The sequence below is a fragment of the Puma concolor genome, chromosome E2, assembly GCF_028749965.1.
Source record: "Puma concolor isolate L17-30 chromosome E2, mPumCon1.1.hap2, whole genome shotgun sequence".
Taxonomy (NCBI): Eukaryota; Metazoa; Chordata; class Mammalia; order Carnivora; family Felidae; genus Puma; species Puma concolor.
The window spans coordinates 6278973-6294711 of NC_141681.1; the positions used below are offsets into that span (position 1 = coordinate 6278973).

At 44.1% G+C, this 15739-nt stretch overlaps 1 protein-coding gene and 1 long non-coding RNA gene across 2 annotated transcripts in view; one reads left to right on the forward strand and one right to left on the reverse strand.

Moving 5' to 3' along the window:
• The window catches only part of CDH13 (cadherin 13), a 1039261-nt gene that overhangs the window by 761703 nt on the left and 261819 nt on the right, over window positions 1-15739 (reverse strand). The window lies entirely within an intron of this gene.
• LOC147573334 (uncharacterized) overlaps window positions 1-15739 on the forward strand; it is a 32046-nt gene that overhangs the window by 869 nt on the left and 15438 nt on the right. Inside the window, exon 2 of the long non-coding RNA XR_015244634.1 lies at window positions 12075-12118. This is a non-coding gene — a long non-coding RNA (uncharacterized LOC147573334). The remainder of the gene's footprint in view (window positions 1-12074; window positions 12119-15739) is intronic.

Below are 15739 nucleotides of genomic sequence, written 5' to 3' on the forward strand. Positions count from 1 at the left end.
TTTTAGAGCAATTTTAGGTTCATAGCAAAATTATGTGCCTTGTGTAGGCACAAGATTTCCCATATGCCTTCTGCCCCAATATATAGATCGTGCCCCGCCCCGTTCCCAACTCCCCCTGCCCCTAGAGAGGTATGTTTGTTATAAGCGATGAACCAACATGGATACATATAATCATCCAAAGTCCAGAGTCCACCTTAGGGTTCACTCTTGGTGTTGTACACTATATGGGTTTGGACAAACATAATGTCATGCATCCATCACTGTGGTATCATACAGAGTATTTTCACTGCCCTAAAAATCCCCTGTGCTTTGTCTACTCATCCTTCTCTCCCCACCAAGCCCTGTAACTGCTGATTTTTTTCACTGTCTCTCAAGTTTTGCCTTCTTGGGAATGTCATAGACTTGGAATGACACAGTACATAGCCTTTTTAGATTGGCTTTTGTCCCTGAGTGATATACATGTAAGTTTCCTCCATGTTTTTTCAGGGCTTGGTGGCTCATTTATTTTTAGTGTTAAATAATATTCCTTGGTCTGGATGTGCCCCAGTTTATTTATCCAGTCACCTACTGAAGGGCATCTTAGTTGCTTCCAACTTTTGGCAAGTGTGAATAAAACCGCTGTAAACATCCACATTCAGGCTTTCATGTGGACCTAAGTTTTCAACTCCTCTGGGTAAATATGAAAGATCGTGGCTGCTAGATTTCATGGGAAGAGAACGTTTAGATGAGTCATTGTTCTTCCAATGCCGCACTGCCTCCTCTAGCTTATGCTTTGCCAGCTTTTTTTTTTAAGTTTATTTATTTATTTTGAGAGAGAGAGAAAGAGACAGAGAGTGAGCGTACAAGCAGGGGAGGGGCAGAAAGAGAGGAAGAGAGAGAATCTCAAGCTGGCTCTGCAGTGTCATCACAGAGCTTGACACACAGCCTGAACTCACAAACTATGAGATTATGTCTTGAGCTGAAATCACGAGTTGGATACTTAACTGACTGAAAACCCAGGTGCCCCACCAGCTTTATTGATTGATTGATTGCAAGAGAGAGAGAGAGAGAGAGAGAGAGAGAGAGAGAGAGAGAGAGAAGGAGAGAGAGAAAGAGAGAGAGAGGAGAGAAAGAATTCCAAGCAGGCTCCACACTGTCAGTGAGGAGACTGACTTGGGGCTCGAACCCATGAACCGTGAGATCATGCTCTGAGTCAAAACCAAGAGTCAGTCATATAACCGAATGAGACACCTAGGTGCCCCTGCCAGCTTTTAAACAAAGACTGACAGCAAGGTGGGGTATAAATCCCCCAGGGCTCCCTTGCCCCTTGGGTAGAATATCTTTGAACTTGCTTTATGCACTTTCTTAGTGTTCCCCTTAAAGACTGGGCTGCATTGGCCCCCACTGGTTACCATCTTATGAGCTTCACTAGCTAGTTGCCTTCCCTTCCCTGTGTCAACCCCCTAATCTTCCACCTGTAGCTTCTCCATCTCCCAAATAAATAACTGCCCTTGAACCCTTATGTCGGGGTCTGCTCATGGGAGGGCTGCCCATCCTCAAAGCTCCCCTCCCATCCACAGCCTCACTCATCACACAGTGTTTTTATCAACCCTAATATCTTGTGCCTTGTTTTACCTGCTCTGCCGGCCAGGGCAGTACTGCCACTTTTAGACCTGTTTCCCCCCTGACTACCTCATGAACTTTGTTCACAGATGGCTATAATAGTGAAGACCTCAATTTCCCCCCTGTCCCCTTTATTACAGCCCTGGGGGTGGCAGGGGGAGTCAGGGGGCAGACCTACAGTGGGGAAAGAAAAGCTCTAAGTGCATGGGGTCAAGGCACAGTATGTGGCTAGAAAAACATGTGCATCTGTCTGAATATCCATGGATGTGCGGGATTAGCCAGCAACACACACATCTCCCCAGATATCAAAATACTCTATGGGACCCCCTCTCTCTTTAGGCCAACTACCTGCCCTTTGGATAAAAAGGTTAAACTCCAATTCACTTTCTGTAATAAAACACTTTTTGTACCATTTTAAAGTCTAAGTTCCATTTCTACTGAGGTTTTTTTGTTTGTTTATTTGCTTTGTTATTTGTTTTCAATTAAACCAACATAGACTCAGAGGGTCTCATTCACCAGTGCAGATGATGAGATTCCTCAGCCCTACCTTCAATTTCACGTCTTCTGAATTAGGACTAAATACAGATCTTACAATGCTGAGACAACAAACATTTGAAGAGACATGATTTTTAGGTACCGCTGCCCCTAAATGCAATAACAGAAGATGCGAATTATAGGTGGTTTCTTCCTCCCCGGGGTCGATGAAGTATATTAGCTAAGAGTATTTTAGTCGAACTATTTTATTTACTTTCCTATCTTTCATATTAATCACTCATCTACTTCAAAGAATGTTCTGACCTAGCAGAGGATTTTGCACTAGATTCGAAGACCCCCCCCAGTTATTTGAGAAAGTGTCGGCCTGTTTGCATTCATTCACGCATCAATTTCATAATCGTCTGGGCCCCACCTATGTGTTGTGGAGACCCACAGAGGTGTTAGGGTGGAGTAGGGTATTTTAATTCAGCTGGCACAAATTCAGTTTCTTTGATGTATGATGGAGGGTTCCAGTAATGTCAATTCCCCACCCTCCATGAGTTTGCTATACAGTTAAGGAAACAACAGGAATGTGAAAAGCCACAAGTTAACACAGAGGTAGGGCATAAAAAAGTCTCAGAGGAGGGACACAGACAGGACTGGGTGGGGGGGAGCCGGCTGGAGATTTGGGGAGAAGAGTAGAGAAGAAAAGCTGTTCCCCCACGGGTAACCATGGCAACTGCAGGATGGGACCACAAAGAGAGGGCAGGGGCATCTGTGGAATGGGGGTGACAAGAGCTGGGGGGCCCTGCGGGCTGCAGGATGAGGGAGTGGACTGGACATGACTGAGTCGCGAGTCACAGCACCAAAGATTCAGGAGAAGCATCTTCAAGTCCAGAAAGGCTAGACGAGGCCGGAGTGCTGGGCACAGCTCAGGCTCCAGGACACTGGCTGGTGGGGGCAGCCCCAAGCAAGCCGATGATGGAACGCCCTGGGGAGTTTGGTGGCAAAAATCAGGACTCTGGAGCAGGAGCCTGGAGCATGGGTGTGAGGGGACCCAGGCCCCACAGACGCTGTATGGCAGTGAGTGAGGGAGGGGGCACAGGAAGGATGACACTGTCTGAATGCCATGGTTACCGGGTGCCACCCGCGTCATCGTGCCTGAGCATTGCTCCCCGGAGGAACCTCAGAACATATTTATCATCTGTTTGGGGTTAGCTCACTGAATCCTGACGGCCATCCTTTAGGGTAGGCACCGGTACAACCTTGTTCCCAGAAAAGCCATGGAGTCAGAGAGGAGGAAGGATTTTCCCAGGACAGTAGAGCAAGCAAAAGCAACATCCAGGTGCAGATGTGAGCCTCTGCAGTGTTCTTCCAGGTCCCTTTGTCATAAGAGAGGTGAGGCGCGGTGCCGTGGACGTCAGGGACCCATTGCAGCTTTGTGAGGGGGGAGAGGCATGATGGAAGATAGGGGGACACAGGGTCACAACTCGCTGACAGGACAAATCTTCCTGAAAGCTGCCATAGGCCCGGCTCTCCTCTTTTGGCAGAAATGTGTTTTTCTGCACAAATCAAGTTAGGCCGCATGCCTCAATGAGATGTGTAAGCGAATGAAAGCCGCAAAGGGTCTCAGCACTCAGGGAGGCTCTGGGATTCAGTTACAGAGCGCTCGAAGCTCTGATTTTGTTCTCATCTTCTTATGCTTTCCATCAACATAGGATTTCAGGTCCCCCCACCCCAGGGGCCACAGCTGGGAAGTGAGTGACTGGCTTTGTCCCAGCAACGGGGCTGAGCTCTGAGTTTACATCAACCTCAGCAGCTTTCCCCCACTGCTAACTTCTGGTGGAGCGCATACCAGCCTCAAAGAAACTCCCACCCCATTTGCTGCCCCACTGGCTGCACAGGTCAGAGCTGAATAAACTCATCGACTGGGAAGCCTGCAGTATCCTTGGTCCTTGAGGTCAGAATGAACACCCTTGCTGTGCTCTGAAGAAGAATATAGGGCTTTGGAAATCCTACACTCTAATTTAGTACCTCCCAAACCGAAAGGTAATCCTTTTTGGTAGTGTGAATCATACTGGAAATGTGGAGAAAGAAATAACAGTATCACGTGACCAGCAATAAGCACCACTAAACACCTGCATGGCCTGTTTAGTGGTTTGAGACTTGGAGCCTGGGAGCCTTCTTAGAGGACAGAACACATTTGCCAGCAGGGATTAGCTTTGAGATTAGAGTTTAATGAAACAATTGCTAACACTGGAGGCATGGGCAAAGGAACCGGCAGACCCCAGGGAGCTCCTGGTTTGTCTGGGGGGGGACATTTATCTAATAAACCATGAATAAATAATAGAGAGGAGTCTAAAGTCAAGAGATGCAGAGGAGCCAAGGGACAAAAGGTAGGGGCTTGATGTATAAGAAGATGCTTAAAAGCAATGTAATGTTTTGACTTTGTCATAGATATTCACTCCCGGAAAATGCTATCAGTTGTGCAGTAAGAAACATGCACAAGCTGCTCACTGCCGTGGGTATCAGCCGGAAGAGGCTAGGCTATGCGGTAATAACAAAGAACTCTAAATTCTCTGTGACTTTGAACCACAAGGATTTATTTGTTGCCTATGCCCCATGCCTGTGCAGTCAGCAGTAGGATTCTGAGGATCATAGACACCCAGGGACCCAGGGGACCAAAGTGGCAGCATCTTAAGGGATTAGAAGATTGAGCACCAACAATTATGTGCTTTGGTCTAGAAGTGACATATGCCACTTGCACACACATTTCGGTGGTTGGATCCAGCGACATCGTGATGGCTAACATCAAGAAGGCAGGGGAATACAATCTCCACTTCCAGAAAGTAGAAAAAGTCCAGATACTGATGAACATGAATACAACCACCACATGTGTAATGGCAAAAGTTGGGAAGAAACACCTGATCATCTCATCTGTACATCAGCTGTAAACACACCAACATGAAAGACCACTATGGGGTTGTTCAGGAGGACTTGAAAATTAAAATGCAAATTGCAGGGGTGCCTGAGTGGTTCAGTCAGTCAAGCACCGGACTTCAGCTCAGGTCATGATCTCACGGTTCGTGGGTTCGAGCCCCGTGTCGGGCTCTGCACTCACAGCTTAGAGCCTGGAGCCTGCCTCAGATTCTGTGTCTCCCCCTCTCTCTGCCCCTCCCCCACTTGCACTCTGACTCTCTCAAAAATAAATAAACATTAAAAAAAATTAAAAAATAATAAAATGCAAATTGCAGAAAATTGCACAGAGTAGTATCTCTGTTATGTATAGCTCACCCACATCACAAACCACTATGTATCAACGGACATACATATGTGGATCTAAATGTCCAGAAAAAGCTCCGGAAGGATGGCCATCAAACTAATCATGGCTGTTACCTCTTAAGAGAGGGATATAGTTGCAGGGAGGAAAATGGGGACTTCTGTTTGTCTGAATTATTTAAAAATGAAAATGAAATTATATGACTTCTGAAAGTTAAAAAAACATGTGTTTCCAAAAAGAATTTCTCTGTTTCCCACGGCTGTTGGTTGGGTGGCCCCTGTGCTAACCTGTGGTCCATGTCCATTGCAGAAAGGTGACTGTGAGTGCTTTAGAGCTCCATGAGCTGCACCAGCCATATGGTTAGCAACCCAGTCCATGTGGGTGGAATTTTCATTACTAGCCAGTCCTATTTGGTCCCATGTCTGGCACTTTCTTGAACATTCTGGAATTTTAATTCCACAGGAAGCTACCTCTTCTTTTACATTCTATCTCTTCATCATCTGTGGCAACCATGGGGTAATATCCTGGGAAATGTCAAGGTTCCATATGTTTTTGTTTTCTTTCTTGATTTAAAAACTGGTCTATCTTCTTCTAAATCCTAATTCCTCTTTCTTTGGGATTCTTCTCTAGACTAATGTGGTCCAATAGAATCATGAGCACAATAAATCCAACATATATTTTATTTCCCCCCCAAAATATATTGTTTTAAATTAAGCAAAATACACAATTTTCTAGATGGGTCTTAGGGCATAAGTCCTGGTGTTTGTCAGACACAAGGGCAAGCCAGTGGGGAAATGGTGTGGACCTGATTGGTGGCCCACAGAAAGAAAGACTGTGTCCATGAGAGACCCTCTAATCTGACTGCAGATCTGGCTTTCAGGTACAGAGATCGAAATTTTACTATTAGGTTGAAATCATGAAAAGTAACTTGGAATACCCACACAATAGAATATTATTCAGTGATTAAAAAGAAATAAGAAATCAGACCAAGAAAAGATACGGAGAAACCTTACATGCAGATTTCTTAGCGAAAGAATCCAGTCTGAAAAGGCTACATACCGTATGACTCTATCACCTTCTGGAAATGAGAAAACTATAGAGGTAGTAAAAAGATCAGTGGTTGTCAGGGGTTTGGGCGAAAGGAGGATGAAAGGGTGGAGCATAGGGGATGTTTAGGGCAGTGAAACTACTCTGTGTGATAACTTTAATGACAGATACATCCTATGACACATTTGTCCAACCCACGGGAAGCTATGAGTGGGGTAGTAGGAGAATATGGAAACTCTATACTATTTGCTCAATTTTCTGTAACCCTAAAACTGCTCTAAAAAATGAAGGATATTAATTAAAATGTTTTTCAAAGGAGCTACAATTTTTAAGAGAGGAATTTGGAAGGCTTAGACCATGGTTTGGGTTCAAAGACACACTTTGTCTACTTTGAGGGAAAAATAAATACCCAAAATACTTGTGGAAAATGGGAATGACACAGAGCATGGCCCAGACGTGCTGTGGCAGGAGACACTGAGAGCAGAGTCCTTGAGAGTCCTTGAGAGAAAGGACTCCCTCCTTCCACACTGACCCAAAGGTGCCTACTCCCATCTCTTCCCCTACTTGGAAACAGAAACTCCACAGAGGAAGCACGGATGTTGTCATGGCTTTGACCTCACCATGAACTTTCTTTTATAATTTTGTAAAATAGAAGAACAAAACTTGCCCCGTATGGAATGTTTTGTTTTTCCCTTTCCAAAGAAAAACATACCACGGGTCCCTGCCACTCATCCCTGTTAGCAATAGAGATGGACTGAGTGTCTGGACACTTTGTGGCTGAAGCAAGGCTCAGATTTGAGTTGTTGTGTGATTCTGGGGAAAACCACTGTATCTATAAGCATCATCAGTCTGGGTCTATACAATAAAGGGATTACAATTAAAGAGAGGATGGATTATGGGGCGTTAGGGAGGCTAAGGAAGACTTCCGGGAGCCTAGTGAAGAGCAAAGAGGAAGGGGACACAGGTAAACACACAGGATGTTTTGCTCTGTTTTCTTTTTTGGCCTTCCTTGTGATAAAAATTCCTTTCAAAGAAAGGACTCCACTGTATCAGGTGATCATTGCATCCCATTTCGGTTTCCAAAGTCAACAGTCCACATTAAGTGTCTGAGGAGATTTTGGTGGTAGACGTGACCCACTGAACTTGAGTGACAGACCTCAGGAGGGAATTTAGTGAGAGCCATGCCAGGTTGAATAGTGTCCTCCCCCAAATCCATGCCCGTCCAGAAACTCAGAATGGGACCTTACTTGGGAAGAAGATCTTTGCAGATATAATTAAAATAAGGTCATAATGGATTAGGGTGGACCCTAAATCCAATGGCTGGTATCCTTATAAAAAGGAGAGGACACAGGGCAAAGAGACAAAAGTCCATGTGAAAACAGATGCAGGGACTGGTGTGATGCCATCTGCGAGACAAAGAATGCACAGGGGGGCGCCTCTGTGGCTCAGTCACTTAAGCTTCCAACTCTTGGTTTTAGCTCAGGTCATGATCTTGCAGTTTGTGAGTTCGAACCCTGCGTCGGTGCTCTGTTCTGACAGCATGGAGCCTGCTTGGTATTCTCTCTCTCCCTCTCTCTCTGCCCCTTCATCACTTGTGCTCACTCTCTCTCAAAATAAATAAACTTAAAAAAAAGAAAAAAATAACTCCTACAAAGAATGCCAATGATGGCTGGGTACCACCAGAAGCTGGAAGAGGAAAAGGAAAGATTATCTCCCAGAGTCTCCACAGAAAGCATGGCCTAGCTGACCCTCCACTGCAGGGTTCCAGAACTGTCAGAGAATACACTTCCCTTGTTCTAAGCCATTCAGGTTTGTGGCCATGGGTAGCTGCAGCTCTAGGACACTACAGCTAGCACCTACATGCACTAAGCATTTTCATGTGTGTCCCCCATTTAAATCTTCGCAAAAAGGACCCTGGGGTCACTGCACTTCTCTTTCCCCAGGTCTTTAGCGAGGGAATATCCTTTCAAGATTCTCATTTGTTTAACTCAGGACATGGTAATACCAAATCGTACAGTGCCAATCGGTCTGTGATTGCTTTTGAGGGATTTCCTGCACAAATGGCCAAAGCTTTGATGTAGCTACAAAAACGGACATCTTGAAGCTGAGAGCTCACATCAGAGAAATGGGGACTAAGGACCAATTCTGTGCTAAACGTACCCTCGTCACTGCCACCTTGGCAGTCTGGTAAGCCACAAGCCCTTGAATATAGAGCTTCTGAAAATATATAAGCCTGAAATGGAACATGGAATCTGCAGGAACTTCTCCACCTGTTTAAGAAAATCCAATGTAAGGGATTCTCTTTCCAGAAATGCTGATGTCGAAAGGTACTTGCTTTCTCCCCTCTCTCTCCCTCTATGTGTGTGTGTGTGCATGTGTGTGTTTCTGTATACATACGACATACATATATACTCACATATATATATATATATATATATATATATATATATATATATATGCTCATGTGTGTATTTTTATTTTTTTAATATTTTTAAATATTTATTTATTTTTGAGAGACAGAGCACGAGTGGGGAAGGAGCAGAGACAGAGGGAGACACAGAATCCGAAGCAGGCTCCAGGTTCTGAGCAGTCAGCACAGAGCCCGACGCAGGGCTCGAACTCATGGACTGCAAGATCATTACCTGAGCTGAAGTCAGCACTTAACCAGCTGAGCCACCCAGGCACCCCTCATATATGTATTTTTAAAACCCAGAGTACATTCTATTTAAATAGTTTATGAAAGATAAATTTTGATAGAACCTGGAAAAAGAGGAAGTGAGAAGAGAAAATTGTTCCATCCTGTGCAATGAGGAAGCACAAGCCACATGTGATTACTAAGCACTGGAAATGTGGCTCATCCAAATTGAGATATGAAGGGTAGAATAAATGCGCATTGGATTTCAGAGGCTTAATCCATAAAAGTAAAATATCAGTAATTTATTATATTGAGAATGTGTAGAAATGATAATATGTTAGATATTTAGATAATATTTTAGATGGGTTAAAGTACATCACTCAAATTAATTTCACCTGGTCTTTTTACTTTACGCCGTTTACACTGTATTTGTGTTGGGACAGCACTGGCCTAAGGGCTATATGGTCTGTGATATATTTAGTCACATTTTGAGCATTTCTGAACATTTTTGCTCAGGGAGTTCTTATTTTCCTGTAGAAGTGTTTTTCAAAAATTTGCTGTTAAGAATTCTCACACATACATACACAGGATTCACTTTGTGATGTTCTAATTTATCTTTTTCTATGGTAACTTTTCCTTTAAAATAACTGTCAGATATAAAGTAAGATTAATTAATATTCATCTTGCTCTTAAGTGTTTATGCATTGCCATGTGACCTTGGGCAAGTTAATGAGCTTTTCTAGGCCCCAGATTATCACCTGTAAAAGAACCTGGTCTACAGATGATCCAGACAACAGTGATTCCCAACTTCTTCCTCAGTCTCAACATATCAGATGGTTCTGGAAAAGTGCCATCAGTAACAGCAGTTCCCTGCACTGATGGTGCTGCCTCTGCTTCCTCCCACTTCCCCTGGAGAATCATTGCCATTCCCTCCACAGACTCGGTAAGAAATTTCTAGAGGGTAGAGTCAAGGGTAGTAATTAGAGTTAGAGCCCATAGAATGTTGGAGCCCTTGGAGGAAACCTTAGTTCACCCCATTCAAATGCTTGCACCCCCCTTGGGGGAAGTTAGGACCCAGAAGGAGTAATGACTGCCAGTCAACTCACCCTGCTGGTCAGGACCAGGCTGGCTCTTGTGGACACTGCCTGCTAAACTGGCTTCATGGTACATCATGGTCTAACAGGAGGCGAGGCTTGAGCGATATAGAACAGCAGAGCAAAGACCACCATGCACGACTGGCCACACACATATTTCTCCCTTCTGCCCTGAGGCCACCACGTCCTACCAGGAGGTCATTTGTTTCTGCCTTATTTAACCATAAAATGTAAAAGGACAAAGGATTCGGAGAGATGTGAGTTTAAATTGAAAGTCATCATTTCAACCTCCCTGCAGAGAGGAGAATGGAGACTCATAAGAAGACAGCTGATGGGGGGAGGGGGGGGAAGGGCAGGGGAGAGGGGAAAATGGGGGATGGGCATGGATAAAGGCACTTGTTGGGATGAGCACTGGGTGTTGTATGTAAGCAGTGAATCACGTGAATCTACCCCAAAACCAAAAGCACACTGTACTCACTGTATGTTAGCCAATCTGACAATAAATTATATTAAAACAAATGAAAAAGAAGGTACACGCAATGACTTTGGGTGCCAAAATGTTCTGAAGCACCAGAATTTCCAAAAACTGTTTACATGCTTCTGAGCCTGGTAAAAATGGTTGATGACTCAGAATGTTCTGTTCCATTTAGACCTGAGGCCTATCAGGGCTAGATAAAGTCACAATTGACAAAGATTTGTATTTATTACGAAAGATGCCAAGTTATATTTAGGTGTCTTTTTTTTTTTTTACCTTCAAATCTCACTCTAAATTGCTTGTCACCTTTTGAAATATCATAATTAACACCAGTTAATTTGTGTGCTTAAATATTTTAATGACAGGTTATAATTTTAATAGAAAAAGCAATTTAGAAGAAAATCGCAGGATCCTATGGTTTCCAGGAGAGAAGAGAGGAAAAAGGAGAGAGGCTTTGGAGTAGACGGAACCAAGACCTGGGACCCCATTCTGATTCACCACTTCCTACCTGTAGGGTCTTCAGTGATCTATATGACCTCTCCAAACCTTGGTGTTCTTGTTTATGAATCACAGATAATAAGCGAACCTCATTAAGGTGCGCTAAGGACTATCCCAGGGTTGTTATCATAAGCCCATAAAACACATGATACACCAAAAATGGCCATTATATTTTCTTGACATGAACCACCACTATAAAGAGAGAAAACATGTTGGAGTCTGGGTTCGAAGTTGAAAGCTCCCAGGGCCACTTACCTGTGAGAAGCATTTTCCAAAGGGTGCCAGGGCGAGGAAGCCAGAATCATTGTAAGAATGAGGAAAGGGCTCAAGCCCTCAGGGTGAGAGGAAGGAAACAGAAGGGTGAATAATTGGGGGGCTCAGAATCAGAAAGGATTGGATTGGGGGGGTTGCTGAAGGCAAACATTCAGAGACCATGAAGTAGGTCTCCTGCTTCATGTATGGGAGTCCACTGGGGATGGGCAAAGCATTTGAAGACCCTTTATAGGGCCAACCACCCATCAAGTCATGTCTGTCCCCAAGTGGAGCAGGCTGAGAGGGATGGCCTGGTGTAGATCTCAGCTCGTGGAAACTCATGATTCAATAGGGTGGCCATGCAAAGTCAACCTACCCAAGGTGCTGGGTCAAATGGTTTGCAGTGAAGGTGTCCAGCACTGCTCTTATTGTCGATGCCACAAGTGAATCAGTGTCTGCTGCGGGTTATCCTGTTAATAATTCAGCAGACAGAGGCTTGAGGGATGGTTTCACCACCTACTGCTCATGTGATTTAAATTCTCTGAGCCTCCCTTTGTCTACAAAGTGAGGCCACCATTGCCTTCTTTGTAGGGTTGTTGCAAGGATTAAAAGAAGTAATGTATGAAAGATGCACACTCTGTGCTTATGCTAGAAACAGGATTCAATTGTTGACCTCCATGAAGACAAAGATTAAGATGTTGATTCCATCTCTTGTAGCTCCAAGACGCTTCAATTATGTCCAGACTTCAGACTTCTCATTGGTATGTATTTCAAAACGTGCTGTTAATAGCTCACATCAGATGAACCCCCTCCCTACTGAGCATCCCCCAAGGCAGACAGATGGGTCTCAAAAGTATATCTAGATGGAAATAAAGAAGGCCAACTAGGTGAAATAGAAAACGAATGAATGAATGAATGAATGAATGAATGAATGAAAACACAATGAATCAATGCCAAGATGGTATGGTAATTTTCCAGCAGGAATGAACATGGCTTTGATTAATGGGTAGTTGAAGTTGGAAGGAGCCAAGCAAGGAAGCACGTGAGGAAAGGGGGTTGGGGAGGTTAAGAAGCTAAACACATTCCAGGTGAAATGAGTAAATAAATCCCAAGGAAAGAATGAAAATGAGAATTAATCAGGAGTGTGCTGAGCCGTGGCACTGCCAGCCACAATCAGAGGGCTTCTTAATTGCTTGTCAAAGACCAATGCATCCTGGCAAAATGATCCTCGAGTAGTGCTGGGACTTCTTTTTCCTAACCTGGCTTCATTTATCATGATTAGAAAACAAGTCAAAATTGATTTCTGTTTATTTTATAAAGCAAATCCCCAGGGAACTCTTCTTCCCAGTAGGTTTGATAATTTTTAGCATCGAAGGGGAATACTCTCAGAACAGAGAGAGGTGTGTTCTATTGGTTTTAAGGGGGTAAGGCATGTGGATGTGTAAAGTTTATGGCTATTATGAAAAATGGCAGTCCCTTAATTTTTTACAAATCACATCAAATCCATCAACATGAGCCTTTCAGTTCTTTCCTACTTTAAAATGCGCAAATTAGAGGCAGTATAATAAAGGAAAATGGCCCAAGGTTAGGAATCACACAGATTTGTGTGTGAATTCTTAGCTCTGCCACCTAATACCTGTGTGACCTTGGGCAAGTCACTGGAGGAAACTGCAGAGATCTAGCTCAGATCCCTGAGATTTGAAAATGAGGTCGCTAACACCGCTCAGATTTTCCAGGAGGATTATGAGTCATGTACATGGAAGGTATCGATACAGAAAATCTGTTGTGCAGACGGAAGGGGTGGAAATGATGCCCTACAAGTTCAGTGAAGCCATCTATTGGATTCTGTATTCCATGAGGGCAGGGCCTATGTCTGTCTTACTCTGAATAATATCCTAGCAATTGGCACAGGGCTTGGTATATATTTGATGTCTGTTTTATCTGGTTAGCACTCAAATTGCAAATCATACATGCAAAATTCTATGTTAAGTGTTTCTAAGAAATTGACTCATATAATCCAATAAATATTTGTTGGCTGCTGATTGTTATTCATTTATTCATGATGTAATGATATTTAAGTACTATCTTTGGGGAGGAAACCCTTCTAGAGCCCATAGAGCAGTGAGTAGTTTCATTCCTTCTTTGATCCATTCATTCTTGTATTTACCCATGTATTTGTCTGCTCACCAAATATTTGTATTTTATTTTTCCCTGCAACCTCAGCCCATTACCATTGTCCTAGATAAAACACAAGGTCAGTTTGTCCTCACCCCCACTCCCTGACTACCCAAGAACCTCATTTCATGCACACACACACACACACACACACACACACACACCCTCAGGCAAGCCCTCTCTATTCCACCAATATTTTGTTAATCAGGTAAATCATATTTGAAAGGCTGCAAGGATATTCCTGGTTTGGGGCCCTTGCACTGCTCACAAACAAGCTGTGACAAGAACAAGACAATGCCAGCAGAAGGTCAAAAAATATCCTTTCCTCCTGCACAGGCATTTTTATTCCCCAAACAGATTCCAAAGATCATGTTCTCTTTCTGGAAGTGTAATCACAGAAAAAAAAAAAAAAATCAATATACATTTTGGCCCATGTGAAACAATCTTATGAGGGGGCATTGATGTGATCTGCCGGTACCTCGAGATTTCTCTCAGCATCCTGGGCTGCCAGACCATTCTCAGATGCATTTTCTTGATCTGAAAGGGCCCTATTCCTGGGATTTAGTGCTTAGGGCTTGCCTGCTCCTTTTGGTTTATGCTTAATCCTCACAATTAATTCCGAGCCTCCTGCCTGGGGAAGTTTCTGCCGTAGAATTTCTTGGCATTTACCCAGCTAGAAAGGAAGTGATTGATGCTTTCCTCACTCTTCCGCACAAAAGCCGAAAGGCTGGGCAGAAATATCACCTGCCTCGGCGCTGGCCTCTCCCAGCCTCACCTCTTGACCCACACTGTTGATTTCATCCCTCACGTCTCCTCGGGGACGTCGCCCCATCAATTACGTTCTCTTTTTCTTGCGTCTTCAATCACATCCTCTCAACTGGCTACTTCCTGGCAGTGTACAAACATGTTTAAAGCTTATTTATTCTGGGAAACTGAAAAAAAAAAAATACTCTTTTCAATTCTACCTGCCTCTGAAGTTATTTGCCTATCTCTTAGCTTCCCCAGGTTTTCTGATAGAATTCACTCCCTGTCTTCTCTATATCACCGTCCCTGTGTTCCACGAGCCCGGGCAGGCTGCCTGGTGGCCTCACCAATTTGCTGAAATTCTTGCAGTAAAGATCATCAACATCCAAGTAAAACCCAACTCCAGAGTTTATTCTGTCTGGCCTGTCGGTGGTATTTCGTTTATTCTTATGGTCAGTCACATAGTCGTATTTTCTATGTGGCAAGCACTCAGCTACGTTTTGGACAAGTGTGGCTCTACCCTCCTGGGGACAGACCCTGGTGAGAGGGTGGGGGATGCCGTGAGAAAGGGCAGTGCTGTGGGACCTGTGACCTTCAGACCTGATCCGCACATCAGACAAGGCTTTTTCTGGTGGCACTAGCAATTCAACAGAGGAACAGGTAGAAATTTGTGACCTGAAAGGCAAAGAAAAACATTCCTGGCAGAATTAATTGCAGGTGCAAAGGCACTGGGCTGGGATAGATCATGGCCTGTTTGGGGACGTGGAGGCAGGGCCACGCTTCTGGGCCACAGAGAGTAAGAGAGAGCACAGCAGGATGGGGCAGTAGAGGCAGGGAGAGGCGGCCACACTGACCATATACACAGGTTTCCACCTTCCTTCTTAGTCAGTGGGGGACACTGGTGACTGTTCTGCCCTCAGAATCACTTGTACACACATCCATCACCCAGAATGCCAGGTGCCAGGAAATAGTGGGACCAAGAAGAACAAGTGAAAGGAAAGAGAAATCTGGCTACTTCCAATTCTAGTTATGCTGAAAACAACAATCCCCTTTGTTTTTGTCAGAAGAGCAGATTGTAGGTCCACGTCCATGTTGTCAAAGGAACACTGTGACATAATAAGAAATATATATTTGGTGTCTGCCCTGGTTCCTAATCTACAGTTGCTAAAACCCTTGTTAGTTTCCTAAACCATGGAGGTGCTAGGAGTATCTGCTGTTCTACTGTTTGATCTTCAGCTCTGATTGCTCACCCACAGCTTCTATTCCCTTGGAGTGTCCCGGGAGATGGGAGCATCTTTGGTTCTAATGAGGTGACTCCAGGTGGGCTTGTGGATGGCCTCAGCATGGAAGGTGGGAACCAGAACCACCATGATTAGGAGCTTAGAACTTACAGCCCTCTAGGGAGAGGAGAGGGACTGGACATTGAGTTAATAAAAATTGATCATACCTATATGATGAAGCCT